A 15,014-nucleotide genomic window follows, 5' to 3' on the forward strand; every position below is an offset into this window, starting at 1 on the left:
AAAGAGCAAGGAAATGTCACTGCAGGTGAGTGACCGTGAATAATCCCCATGCTCACATTTTTTTCTGTGTTATTATCCTTTTTAAAAATTAAAGATGGTAATAGGTTACTGTAGTGGAAAGTGAGATAATAGGAGATTTTAGGGAGATAAAATTATAATGGTATCCAGGGAGGGAGGGCAATGGGGACAGAAAATTGAAAGGGATTCATTATGAACTTATCCTCACTTATAAATATTCCCCCAGGTTAGGACTTAGGGTGTTAATAATTAACCAGAGTCTTAGGAAGGCTAAAATAACTACAGCATGCACAAAGCTCCTCACTTCAGCACTCACCATGTGCACAAGCCTTGCCACTCATCCAAGTTACTGTGGTAACTGTACATCTGCTTCCCACAATATCCTTCATTAATCATTTACACACAGGGGGAAGAATAAAGTCTTGGAGGAAAATGCCACAGGAGCTATTTCTGCTCACCTGCGCTGGTGAGTGAGACCAGCTCTGAACCTTTCCAGCCTTCACAGGCCACAGTCCCAGGTGCTGTCTAAAGGAAGTGAGTGCACATCAGTCACACTTATCAGCTGGGAGGAGAGATCTGTGTGCTAAATGTGTCCATTCCTTGTCCTGCATGGATTTCAGACTCCTCTCGTTCTACAGTGTCTATCTGAAGCACTAGAAAACAGGCCTGTGCACTATGGTCCTTCTCACCAGCATTTCTTTCCTTCTACTTCATGGTTCTCATTGTCCCTGTGCTGTTGGGAAGGGACCTCTAGAAGCCTCCAGTCCAGCTCCCACTCAGAGCAGGACCATTCTCAGCACTGATCAGTCACCCTGGCTGTGTTTCTGTCCACTGAAGACTTATGTCCAACACTCTCTGATCCAAGGAGTTAGTGCAAGATAAGAAAATTCCTCTGGCTGCTGCAGTGCAATGGCTCTTTGGGATGTCCCTACCGTAAAAATAGTGGAGCACTTGCCATTGGCCAGGAGGTGAAGTGCCATGTGCACAGGGAGGGGACAGTCATCCTTCAGAAAAGCCTGCTGAGACCTGCAGAGGAGCCTCTTGTGACAGCAGAGCCTGTGGCTGAAGAAAGGGCTGATGGTGGGAAGTGAAGGGACAGCAAATGCTCCTCAAAGGGTTAATCTTTAACCACATTGTAGCACAGATCAAGCTGCAGGAGGTGAATCGCAGAATCATAGAATCGCAGAAACGTGGAATCACAGAATCACAAAATGATGTGGGCTGGAAGGCACCTAAAAGTCCATCCCATTCCATCTGCTGCCATGGGCAGGGACACCTTCCACTGTCCCAGGCTGCTCCAAGCTCTGTCCAACCTGGCCTTGGACACTTCCAAGGATGGGTGAGCCACAGCTTCTCTGGGCACCCTGTGCCAGGGCCTCAGCACCCTAACAGGGAACAATTCCTTCTGTATATGTCACCTAAATTTTCCCCCTTTCACTTTGAAGCCCTTCCCCCTTGTCCTGCCAGGCTTGTGGACTGTGGGGCTGTGGGTATCCCTGTCCCACAAGAAGAGTCCCACAAGTCTCACCTCCTTCTCCTGAGGGCACAGCAAGGACCATATCCAGCATCAGCACAGCACCACAGGACCTCCAGTGTTCCCATCAGCAGAAAAGGCAGGACCCCTCTTCCTCATGAACTTCCATACTCTGTGCCCTGGACAGCACCGGGGGATAAAGGGAATCTGACCAAAGCATCCTAATAAACAGGACGTGCCTCTGAATTTCGTAGCTCTGGGAAGAGTGAAGCCGTCCCTGCAGCCGAGTGCAGAAGGTGTCAGTACTGAGTCACTTTTTTACAAACTCTGTGCCGTGAGGAGGCGAGGTGAGGAGGGGTTGCAGCAGAGGACACAGCATGAGGGAGTTACTTGCACCTTGCAGGAACTGGACTTCAATGATCCTTCCAGCTCAGGGTATTCTATGATCTACATTTTCAGCTGCAAGAGTGTGCCTGGACGGGGAGACTGTCAGGAACTGGGACTTTAGCTCTGGGAGCTCACAACCTCAGTGCTCCTCGTGGAGACACAAGGCTGATAGGAAGTGGTGCAGAGGGAAAAGGCAGCAGCACACGCTCCCGGAAAGCCTTGACTTCCCAGGTGCATTCCAGGAACATATTTCAACCATGGGTACCCAGTCCTGGCAGGGAGGTTTGGAATCAGTGGGGAACTCATGCTGGAGTGATTCAAAGTCTCTCTGCAGCACAGGCAAAGCCAGCCCTTCGCTGTCCTTTGGGTGACAGCTCAGTGAATAGCTGAATAGGAAAAGGTGTTTGGGGCTACCTGTCCTGCATCCCAGCAGGACTGTGTGCTGGTTGCTTCAGGCTAACAGTCTCCCTGAAGTTTTGGAAGTGATCCAACAGCCAGCACAGAGGAACCCCTTCCCTGCCACAGCCACAGGCACAGGAAGTGTTGACCCCAGAGTGGGGTCAGCCCTGGACTGGGCGAGGAAAGGACACACAGAGCAGCCCTAGCAGCACAGCACGGGCTCTGCACAGCACCATGCAGCCCCGGTAATGAGGATAGCAAATTAGAGTTCTTTAAATAACCAGGACCTCTTCAGGAAAGAGAGTAAGGTCCTCAGACGGCCTGATCTTCGCTTAATCCCTGCAAACAGACACCTCTGATTAGGAGGATTGGTTTCTTCTGGAGGGGAGCGGATTGAGGGCTTTGCCTGGCAAGAGCAAAATAACATCTGGTGCTGTGTTTCCTAAATCCAGGGAGCCCCTGACTCCTGTCCCCAATTTAATGCTCAGCCTCCTCACTCCTCTTCCTCATCCCAGCACTAAACCTCCTTCATTAGCATCTGACTCGGATCAGGAGCACCCCATGGGTCAGCACAGCCCTGACACACATGGTGACATCGTGCCAGGGTCAGAGAGGAGCCCTGAGCCCCTGGAAGGGCTGGCAGGATGGGCAGTGCTGGCAGGAGCTGCCCGCGAGGACTCAGTGGCAGCTTTGTGTCATGGTCTGGGTGGGCAGTGGGGCTGCTCCTCACCCCCTGCACCACTGACACAAATTGGAGGAGCCACATCAGTGACACAGAGGTCTCAGTTAATGAGCAGGGACACTAATGAATCTGTGTGTTATCTCCGTGTATCCTCTGCCTCCAGGACAGCCCCAGGGCGCCTCAAACAAACAAAGGAAGGAAACATGAAGGAAACATGTCTATTAGGACTTGCCAGCACCTGGGCTGTGCGCCCCTTCCCCCGGAGCTGGCTGCATTCAGGGCAATGTACGTTCACAGCAGCAATTTATACAGACTCACAGCAAATATTTTTGCTGATGATATTCTGCAAGATTTGCCAGGGCTTTTATCAAAACCAAAAGTGAGAGTCCTTTTTTCCTTCTTTTTTTTGGGGGGGGGTTCATTTGCATAATGAGATTCTGAAAAATCGCCCCTCCCCCAAGATATACACAGTTTTCTGTGTTGATGAAGATCAGATTTGGCTGAAAATAATTTTGATGGAAAATGTTCAGCTGTGTGTGTTCAGCAGGATAAAGCCCTGACGGAGCCCTGCCATGCAGAAGTGCTGGAATGACCAAATGACTTTGCTTTAAGAGGCAGCAAGAGAACAGCCCCTGGCAAAGAGAGAAGAGCCCTTTCAATCCCAGCTGCATTCTTGGAGAAGCCTTGGAGATGTAGAAGAGCCACTGAAGTGTTTCAAAACACCAGCCTGTCCTAATGAAGAACACATTATTTTCTGGCTGTTTTCTTTCCATGCTAACCCAGCTGGGTGGCTCTGAACACACCTTCCAGAAAAATGCAGGACGGGGGAGGATGCTGATGAGATGCAGGGTATCGAGAGGTTTGGCACCTGGACAAAGGCATGGCCCAGGAGAAGAAAGGGCCACCAGCTCTGTATTTTCCTAACCCAAGTCTAGGGTGACAGTTTTGCAATAGTCCAGCCCCAAGAGGTTTTTTGGGTAGCAGTAGCCCCAAAGCTGGGTGCCACCAGGAGATTACAGCACTGACAGGGAGTGTGGGTGTAATGCTGGATCATGTGGGATGGCCCTGCAGAAGAGGTGAGATGTGTGCTGGAGCTGCCACAGCTCCCTGCAGGAAGGGACCTCCTGAAGGTGCCAGGGAGGTCTCACCACTCTGCACTGTTGTGATCCAGAGGGAATTATGTCTGCTGGGAGCGAGAGAGCACCGTATAGAGCAGCACATCTACAGGGACCAAAGGCAGAAGGGCAGTGGAGCAAGAACAAAGCGGTTTTGTGGGAAACACTGGTCTGAAACAACTGGAGCCCTGAGGTGACAGCTGCCAACAGGCAGAACATCTCAAACATCAGTGTTACCTCAGGCCTACATCTGAGCAGTGCATTAAATAGCTCTGGAAATATGTTCAGGCACTGGGACCAGGTGCTGTGATCAGCCCACACTGTCTCATGAAATTCCCTGGTCCCTGCAACAGGATGGATCCATCCAAAGCAGTTGTAATTAGATGATCTTTAGGATCGCTTTCAACCCATCGTGTGATTCTATGAAAACAGTCCCAGGAACGCTCCAGCTGCTGTGTCCAGGAAAGGCTTTGGAGTGAGCTGTCTGGCCCAGCCCAAGCCCAGGGCCCTGTCTCACTGCTGGGCGTCTCACCCTGGCAGGCCCTTCCTGGCTCTGTTTCACGTGTGTGCCATGGTCTGCTGCTCCATGGAGAAGTGAGCACTGGGGGGTTGGCACCTGGTTCATCCCAGAGAGGAAGCAACAACTCATTTTCTGCCATTAGATACTGTAAGAATAATTTTTAAATGAGAGCTATGGGCTAAAATGAGAGTTGTGGGCTAAAATATGCCTTCTGCAGGGAGTGAGTAGACAAATCAATCAGTCAACCGATTGCTTAGACATACAAGGAGATCATCATCACTCAAGACTGAGTGGAGATCAGTGCCATGCACTGTTGCAGCCGTTTCACATTTGTTGCCATGCCACAGGGCTCTTGTTTGCCATTTTCATGATCGTTTATGCCACATTTGTCAATTTATTGGCCTCACGTTCAATAGGATCAGCAATTGGTTGAAGGCCCTCCACCTCCAGCCAGTTTTCCAAGTCAGCCTAGGGCAGGACTTACAGGCATGGTGCTGTTTCAGGGCTGGACCCAAGCACCCAGGAGTCTTTTCCAGGTCTGGGCTTCTGATTAAACCCTTGTCAATTCTAACGCCTTCCAAATGGAAAGAGGCATCTGCTGTGTCCACTCATGTTTCCAGCACACCCACTAACAAGGAGAGCAGATTTCAGCAATCAGGAATCCCAACATGTGGATTATTTTCCTGTATTTTACTTCAGGACAGCTGAACTCAATGGCATGTTAGAGAGTATAGAGTGGGCTAATTCAGTCCAAGCAACACCTTGAACAAAGCAGTACAGACGTTTATCTCCTTGCTATGGATTGTAAATGACCCACTGTAAGGCAAATATGGTCTCCCCAAAGCTTGGCCGCTGAGCACTGATGTGCCCCAGGGCCAAAATCTATCAGCATGAGAATCACAGAATGGTTTGGGTTGGAAGGGACCTTAAAAATAAACTAGATACAACCCCCTTGCCATGGGCAGGGACACCTTCCACTGTCCCAGGTTGCTCCAAGCCCCATCCAACCTGGCCTGGGACACTTCCAAGGATGGGGCAGCCACAGCTTCTCTGGGCAGCCTGTGCTAGGGCCTCACCACCCTCACAGGGAAGAATTTATTCCTAGTATCCCATCTAACCCTGCCCTCTGGCAGTGGGCAGACATTCCCCCTTGTCCTGTCCCTCCAGGCCCTTGTCCAAAGTCCCCCTCCAGCTCTCTTAGACCCCCTTCAGGTACTGAAAGGCCACAAAAAGGTCTCCCTGGTGCCTTCTCCAGGATGAACAATTCTCTCAGCATTTCCTCACAGCAGTGGTGCTCCAGCTCTCTAATCATCTTGGTGGCCTGAATGGATGGTGCTGTCTAAGGGTGCTGAACACAAGGGTTGTGGGGGAGAAATGAAGAGTTTGTTCAGCTGCTCCCCAGCAAGGGAAGGGTGCATGATCCCTGTCCTGGCTGGATGGTCCTGCAGTTTGGGGTCTGCTTTTGGTGAGGGTGCTGTGCAAGACAGGCTGTGCACCTCGCTCTGCAGGATACTGGAATCAGGCTTGTGCTGGATTTTCACCCAAGGTCCCATCGCCCAAGCTGGGGAGGAGTTGGGGACAAGTGGGGGTGGCAGAGGGGTGGCAGAGATCCCCCACTGGCTGGCTGCACCTCACACACCTGGCAGGGATGGCTCTGGAGTGATCTCTGTCTCATCTCACTGCACCCGGCCATGGGAGTGGGAGGGAGGAGGGAACTGTCTCTTTGTATATTTTACACTGCAACCTTTTGGGGTGGAAAATAGCTCTAAGCACCAAAGAAGAGAATTAAAGTGCATTTTAATGATATGTGTCTTATGTCTGAATGAGCATCTCAGATTACAATATCACTTGGGTCCATGTGAGGAAATCCAGTCAGTGAAAAATCTCCCATCATCTGCTTCTACATTAATACACATACTTATGTTTTAGAGCTTAATTTCATCTGTTACGTTTTTTCAAAAGTAATTAAACTAGGTTTAAAATGAGGAAATAACCTCATGTACTCCCTGCTCACCAACCACACATGAATATTAAAGAAAGTGGTCAGAAACAGATCTATTTATGAAAAAAAATAAATTAATTAAATGCAGTTTTTCTTCCCTGCAGCTTCATTCAACCTTTATATCAAAAATGACATGAAATACATCTGGGTTCATTTGTTTAAAAATTTCCTTTGAACACATCTCCATCTCCATTTAAATTAAAAAATGACTTAGCACAAAGAATAACAAAAAGCCTTCTGTGCAGGAATACAATGAGTAATGAACTTCAAATCATATCTGCATGAAGGATTGTCAAGTTGGATATTGTTTTTCCATATGACCTGGTTTTTTCTAATTATTATATTTTTCCTGGCTCTGATTTTATAAACAGTGGTACCTCTCCCCTTAGCTGGCTCTAAAAGAGGTTTGTTTAATCTTTGACATTTCCTATTTCACAGGCTGCTTTGCCAGTGTCACACAATAGAGCTTTGTTGGTCTCAGTTTAATTAAACACCAAATCTTTGCTTTAAGTAGCAGAGGCAGTGACACTTTAAAGTTCCTTTTCTGCTTGAAAAATAATACAGTGTCAGTGAATAATTAAAACATACAAATCATCAGAATTAATTAACATCCTGAACACTTTTAAGTGCTTAAGAGTCTTTATTTCTGGGCATTTTATTTGAAAGGCTTTTTGGAGACAGATAGAATTAGCAAGCATCATTTTGGTGATGTTCTCTGGGGTCATGGACAGGAACTCTCCCATTTCCCAGCAGCCAGGTGAGGAGCTCGAGCTCACTGGATATGGAATCCTGGTCACTGTCTCCTCTGAATATGCAAAGCCCCTGCTCCAGCATAGCCCCCCATGCCAGGGGGTTGCAGCACCTGGAAAACTGAGCCCTGGAGGAGCCAACCCAATTTCAGTGCAATTAAGATCCTCTCTCATTTTCTGGTTTCTCCAGGAAAATCAGAAGCCGTGCACAATTTCCAAACAGTGCTGTACCAGCCGTAGCTGGGAAGGCCCGGAGAGGGTTCTCTCATCACCTCACCTTCCCTGCCAGGACTGGAGACCCCCAACCCCACTCCCACACTGTCTGCACAGCACGTTGGGCTCCCAGTCCCTTATTCCTGAGCAGTTCACATGTGCCTGCCCAGTGACCCATCAATACTCAGCGTAGCCATTCCCATACCGGCCCATCAATATTTATTGCAGTAATTTCCACCCATCTGAATAATAGAAATTGCAGATGAAAGAGCCAGGCAGTGGCAGCGGCAGGAAGGAAATTGGGTGTTGCAGTTCTCAGTCGACTGCCTGGAAGTGGCTGCTCTCGTCTTGAAACGCAGCTTTGTGCCTTTCATCCCAGTGCACCTACTTGCTCCAAACCAGTTCTTCTTCCCCTTTCATGAGTGCACTTTTCAAATGATAATGGGCTGGTGTCATGACCTTGCTGAAGCAGAGACTGCCGTGCTAAAAATATTAACGCTTTTCATCTTCACTTCTGAGTCCCAGACAGGTTTGCTGGTTTTCTCTGAACATTTCAAACATATCGATGTCACTATAGAAGTGAACTTGCCCCTTTCTGGATATAATATGATAATCCACCATATATGCATGTGAATTTTGATTTCATAACCACTGGGGCTGTGCAGCACCCAGGCAGCCCCTCTCTGCCCATCAGACTGGTGCATCATGCCACAGGTGACTCATTCAGGACCTCACAGCAGAGCTGGGAGCAGAGCTCTGGATGTCCATAACCTGGTGTGGTCTTCAACACACTCACAGTTTCACTGGACATGTGGATGTAAGAATTGTGTCTTGTATCCTACTCCTGTCCAAGCCAGATCTTCTTACTCCACTGCACTGGCCAGTCCGAGGGAAAGTCCTACTGAGGGACAGTCAGAGGGCCAGTCATAGTACAGTCCTACTGTGCTATGATATTCCCAATATTCCCTTTGGAAATCTGGCAGGGCCAAGAGCAGGGTGCACATCCAGCCCTAGGCACCCTCTGCACTTCAGAGATGTCCAGGACCAGTGACCTGGATGTTCAAGATCACCTGAGAAACCTGAACACACACAAGACTATGGGACACAGCAGAAAGCATCCTAGAGTCCTGAGGGAGTTGGCTGATGTAGTTACCAAGACACCCTCAATGGTATTTGAAAAATCATGGCAGACAGGTGGAGTCTCAAATGACTGGAAAAGGCAAAACATTACTCCCATTTTTGAAAGAGTAGCAAGCACAAGCCTGGGAACACTCAACCTGTGAGCCTCCCCTCTGTGCCTGGAGCAGATTTGAAGGATTTGTGTGGTACTTGCTGCTGAGATGTGTAGATTTAAAGAATGAATTCAGTGGACAAGGGAAGGGCTGGGCTTCTTTAGAGGCTTTAACACAGTCCCTCACAACATCCTTCTCTCTGAATTGGAGAGAGATGGATAGGTGGGTGGATTGAAGGGTGAATCAGGAATTGTCTGGACAGTCACATCTACCTGGAATCACAACTCCCTGACAGGAGGGGGCAGCCAGGTGGGGGTCAGTCTCTGCTCCCAGGTAACAAGTGACAGGACAAGAGGAAATTACCTCAGGTTGTGCCAGGGGTGGGTCAGGTTGGACATCAGGAGGAATTTCTTCATGGAAAGGGTGGTTAAACATTGGAACGAACTGCCCAGGGAGGTGGTTGAACTACCTCCCTGGAGGTGTTCAAGGACAACTGGATATGGCACCCAGTGCTCTGGTCTGCTTGCCAAGGCTGTGATCAGTCAAAGGTTGGACTCAATGACCTCAGAGGTCTTTTTCAACCTCAGTGATCTGTGATTCAGAGGGTAACAGTCAATGGCTCCATGTCCAGTTAGGTATCAGGGATGAGCAGTGTCCCTCAGGGGTCCATACAGGGACCAGTACTGTTTAACAGCTTCATCAGTGGCACAGACAGTGGGGCCAAGTGCACCTCCACCATTTCACAGACGACACCAAGATGTGTGGTGCAGCTGAGGGACAGGATGACATCCAGAGGGACCTGCACAAGCACAGGAAGGAAGCCCATGGGAACCTCATGAGGTTCAACAAGGCCCCTGTGGGGGCTGATAACACAGCAGGGTTTTGGAGCCTGCCAGCCTCCACCACCCACCCCTGAGCTGATGGGGATCCTCCTTGGAGTGGCCAGTGCCACCTGAGCATGGACCCACTGCCCTCCAACACATCTTTGCCTGGTCCCTCGTGGTGCTCGCAGGCATGTCACTGCTGGGCTGGGTGGCAGCCAGGCAGTGATCCAGGGCTGTCTCTGTGGGATGCTCCACAGCAACTAGCCACCCATTTTCCTTGGGCAGCACACACACAGAGACCTGAACTTTTCCTGCATATCCACCCTCCACTCTGGTTTTTCTCTGCCAGCCCTGGCACGGGAACAGGAAGTTCCTCCACCTTTTACACCAATTATTGACTTTTTAACATTGAACTGGAGAGGCTTCTGAGAGTCCACAAACCTGTGTCAGAGCGCATCCCAACCAACAAGAGCTCTGCAAACCTGCCCCCAAGACACTCCCAGCTCTGACCTCTGAACAGGTTTTCCAGGAAGACTTCATCCCCTGGGATGGGTGGTCTCACTATCAGAGGTAATCACAGCAGGAGTCCTTTTCTTGTGGTACTTTGTGGAAATCTCAGCTTTTCAGATAGGAAAGGTGGACATTAACACCTCAGGGTAAAACTGGTGATACAGAACCAACAATAGAGTTCTTGTCTACCTTAGTCTCCAGCAAAAAGCTTTGAAAAGGAAGCAATGTTTTCCTTAGATAACTGATAGTAGTCTGGGTATAATGTGCAGCCAATTTAATACTTAGCAGCTTTATGCCTATAGCAGGTGTTTGTTTAAGAGAGATTTCACAGTACAGAGAGCGGTAAAGAGCAGATTTCTTCCTTTAATGGGCCTCAGGCTCATTAAACAACGTTTTACTTTCTCATGTACAAGGTTTTTATTCATTAAAGGGATTCACTCTATTTCCAAGGGTGTTTTTTCTCCTTTATTGACAATTCACTTAATGTGCTGAAAGTTGTGCATCTGAGTGGGGGACAGGTAGCCACTGTGCCTCTGCTTCCAGCCTGGGTGCACTTCTACCTCCACAAGTGGCTCCTCTCACTCTGAAAACACAACTTGACAAATTTCATGTGTTCTGGATTCATACTTTTCTGAAAAACAAATTGTGTCTTCAAAAGGCTGTATTTTGAAACCTCAGAACAGTCATGTCATTGCAACCAGCAGCCCCAGAAAGGCATGGAATTTGCTTTTGAGATGAACCAGCTCAAAATATAAACTGCAAAATCTCTACAAAACCTTTGAGTTCTGTTTCAGTTTTCCCCCAACACTGATAATTTTTCTTCTCTTGCCTCCAAAATCTGTGCATGAGCCTGTTTCTTTAGGATAGGGCACTGTGGAGCGGGAGCAGTCTCAGGTACACACAGTAGGAACTACCTGGGCAAGAAAGAGCCGTGAAATAAGGAAACCATCAAACACTGAAGGAGGCAGTAAATGCTCTCAGATGTGTCATCTGGGCTTTTTTATCTTTTAAACTGACAGTCCTTCCACAGGAGACTGCCCTTGCCCACACTTGGCCAACCTGAGCATGTTTGTGTGCCCCAGGCCCATGGACATCACACGTTTGTTTGCAAACACGGGACTCAGGTGTTGAGGCCAAGAGGACAGTGGTGAAACTTTGTTCTGGGCATGTGGGACTTTCCCCCCATTGTTTCAGCATTTCTCCTCACAGGTCTGGGACTTACAAAGCCAAGAGATTCCCATTCACAGCTCTTCTTCCAAATCACACAGCCAATGGCATCCTCTGCCACCAGAAAGAAGCTTTGATTCTGACATCTGGAGCCAGCCTTGGCATGGACCAGAGGAGAGCATGTCCTCTGCAGCCTCAGTGCCAGGCAGGGAGCCAGCAGAGCCACAGCATGAGTCACAGCTTTGAGTCCCCCCACCCAAACATGTGCAGCTACACACTAAGGACCAGGCAGGGTTTGAAGCCAACTGCCCTGGCAGGATTTGGCCTTCAGAAAGTCCAGATGTCCAGATGCAAGCAGGATGTCCTCTCCACTCCCTCTGCTCTTCCATCACCCTCTTCTCACCACCTCCTGCTGCTTGTGCTCCTTGAGGCTGATTTGAAGAGAAACCATGAGGGCTCCTCATTCCTGATCTCCTAATTTTCTGACGTTCATAGGGTCTTGATGGGATTTGCTGAGCTAAAAGGCACCTGAAAGGCAGAAATTAAAAACAGCTAATGGTCCACTAGCACAGACAGCTCCAGAGACACAACCTGGAGTAAACATGGGAAGCTGTGGGAAAATCACAGAATCACAGACTCGTTAAGATCGGAAAAGACTTCTAAGATTATCAAGGACAAGCATCAACTAGCACCACCACCGCTAAACCACACGTCCTCAAGTGCCACATCCACTCACTTTTTGAGAACTTCCAGGGGTGGTGATTCCACCACTGCCCTGGGCAGCCTGTGCTAGGGCTGGACAGCCCTTTCCATGAAAAAATTTCTAATATCTAATGTAAACCATGCCGGTGCAAAATGTTACATATTTTGCTGGTTATCAAAATTAATTTTACTGCCAAAGAATTCAGCCCAAAAGCCTTATTCCCCTGAAACCCGCTTCATGTCTTCTTAACCGACTCATGATGCAATAATAGCCCCAAATAAAACCCCCACATCCTGTGTGTGAGCACTGCATAAGCTGAGGACAATTTGCACCCACCTGGGTTCAAAGGCGCAGCTCCTGAGCCCTGAGCCACCACGGGACTGTGGAAGCAGAGGTCCTGCTCAGGAGATGTGCTCCTGTGAAGTTTTTGGCTTCACACTCTAAAGAATAAAAGATCAGATGCAGCAGCTCACCCACACCATCTACAGTTCCATTCACTGGAATAAAGGTGTTTCTTCTGAGGAAAAGAAAAGCAGTGAATTAGAAAAAGAGTTTTGAATTAATGGCTATATAATTTGGCAGTGGAATCTGAAAGTTCCCGATCAAAGAGAGATTAATGGTTCAGATAAAAAAAATACTAAAAGAAACAGATGCTCTGTGTTTGCACACTTGGCAGAGCACTGGAACAAGGCAGGAGCAGCTATATCAGCCCATGGCCTTGGTGGGGGATGGCCTGCCACAGCCTCCACTACCAGCAACTCAACTCAGCAGTTTAATAAAAAGTTCAAGCAGCATTTCTCTTGTGTCCTTTATGGCAGAGTTTAGGACTAGTTTGCTGTCTAAAGTTCTTCACAGCTTCAGGCCTGCAGGAAGTAAATAAATACTGGAGGAGACAAATTGTGATGGCAGCATCACTGCTGGTGGGATGGTCAGCTCTTTCCCACCAGATGCCAGACTTTCCCAGGATCGAATTTCCTGCACTGAAGAGTTTTGCAGGTCCTTTGTGATGGGAATAAAATAATAAAAGTTTGCCCCATTATTCTTTCCTGAGGAAGAAAGACCTGGAAAAAGCCTTGTAAGAATGAAAAGATGACAATTAAGAGCATGCTGACTTAGGTCTTCCAGCTAAAGCACTCTCTCATTTGAGCTTTCTTTTTCCTTCAAAGCTAAACAGAAAAAAAAGTTAATGATTTTTTGGGGGTCAAATAAACCATTTCTTTCCTTTCACCCCTGAAACTCTCAGGTTTGTATCAAGCAGTAGACAGTGATTCCAAATCAAGAAATATTTAATAGAATCATAGAATACGTTGAGTTGGAAGGAACCCAAAAGGATGGAGTCCAACTCCTGAAATAGCATGCTGAGGGTTTTTTAGCACAGATAACCCAGCACAAACTCTGGGCTGGTCCCTCCCTCACTCCCTTCTGTGACTTCTTGCTGAAGGAGGCACCACTCACACTTAGTTTGTGTCCCTGCCTGACCCCCCAGTGAGCTCCACCTGCCTCTCTGAGCACCAGCTCAAGGGCTCCAAGGATTTGTGAGCCAGGGGCTTTCAGCTGCTGGAAAAGATGGAACACACCAAACACATGCCTGCACATATCTGTGGATTCATCAGTCTGTTTAAATTGAGAAATCATGTGAAAACTCAAGAGAATACAAGGATTTGTTGTGTTTAAGTTAAATTCTTCTTTTGCTTTATTTTGGGCTTTTTTGTTGTGTATTCAGTCAAGTCAAAATTATTTTTTCCTGTTTTATACCTCAGCCAAGACAATGAATTCATAAAACTCTGATTATTTTCAGCTCACCAAAAGGCTAGTGGAGAGCTGTGGCCTCGAGCTGAGGGATGCACAGGGAATCAGGGATCTGCCCCTCTCCAGGCAGCTCCTGTGAAATCCCCCTTTTTCACCGTGACTCCCTCGTGTGACAAAGGACCTTCTCATCACTGCCCACCCAAACCCTGGGAAACACAGATGTTTCTATTGAGGAAATCTAGAGAGGCAGCAGCGTCTACTCTCGAGATGCAGAACCAGCCATGATCCCAAATCCCCCCATCAGGACTCGTGCTTGGAGTATGTCATGGGCTCTTCAGGACCAGTGGTGGCTATCGCAGCTTCAGAGGTTCCAGATCAGAAATCTAGTGGCAAAACTGTGAAATGGATTGTAAATCCCCCGTGTTTTCCCATGCCTGCCCCTGCTGCCATCTGTGAGTACGGAAAGCACCGCAAGGCTTTGGCTGCATCGAGGAAAAGCCCACACCCACAGCGGGGTGACACAGCCAGGGTGGGAGTGTCACCCTTGGGAGGATATTGCTTCACTTGGAAGAGCCTCCACATTGGGAGGGTATTACTTCAGAGCTTTGTAGGAAGTCAGACTCTGATTTTAAGAGATAAAATACTTGGAAAAAAAATCAGGAACCGGAACTTTAAATAGACGCAGAATGTCTGAAGTGATGAAATCACAGGGAGAAACACAAAATCATCAGCTCTGACCAGTGCCCTTGCAGCCTCAGTCTGAGTCAGGGGACCAAAATGACTTCATATGTCACACTGTGCCCAGAGCACCAGCCACGGTGTGACCGTGTCTGCACTGCTGTGAGTCACTGCTGGTGACACAGGAAAAGGCTCTGCCATGGCTGGGGACATCTCCCTCTATACTTGATGTCAGTGGAGATACTTGCAGGACCAGTATGGCTTTCTCTTATCTTCATGTAGTCATGGATTGCAAGGCCAAAAGAGACTGGCTTGGCCAACCAACCTGGCCTCCCACTGGCCTAAGCTCAGAGCTCTGGGTTCAGGTTTGATAATGTGGAGAAGTGTCCATATTTGATTTACAGCTGAGGACCCAAGGGGCAGGGTCCAGCTGCTCTGAGGAAAAATTTGGAGTCTAAATGGATGTGAAGGATGCAAAACCCACTTCCATCACAGCAGCCACAGGAACAGCTACAACAGACCAGAGTTTACAGCTCTGGTTTTTTAGTCTAAACAGGGCATTTCCAGTGCCTTTCATTACATCAGGGAGCCT

Source organism: Corvus cornix, chromosome 23 (assembly GCF_000738735.6).
Source record: "Corvus cornix cornix isolate S_Up_H32 chromosome 23, ASM73873v5, whole genome shotgun sequence".
Taxonomy (NCBI): Eukaryota; Metazoa; Chordata; class Aves; order Passeriformes; family Corvidae; genus Corvus; species Corvus cornix.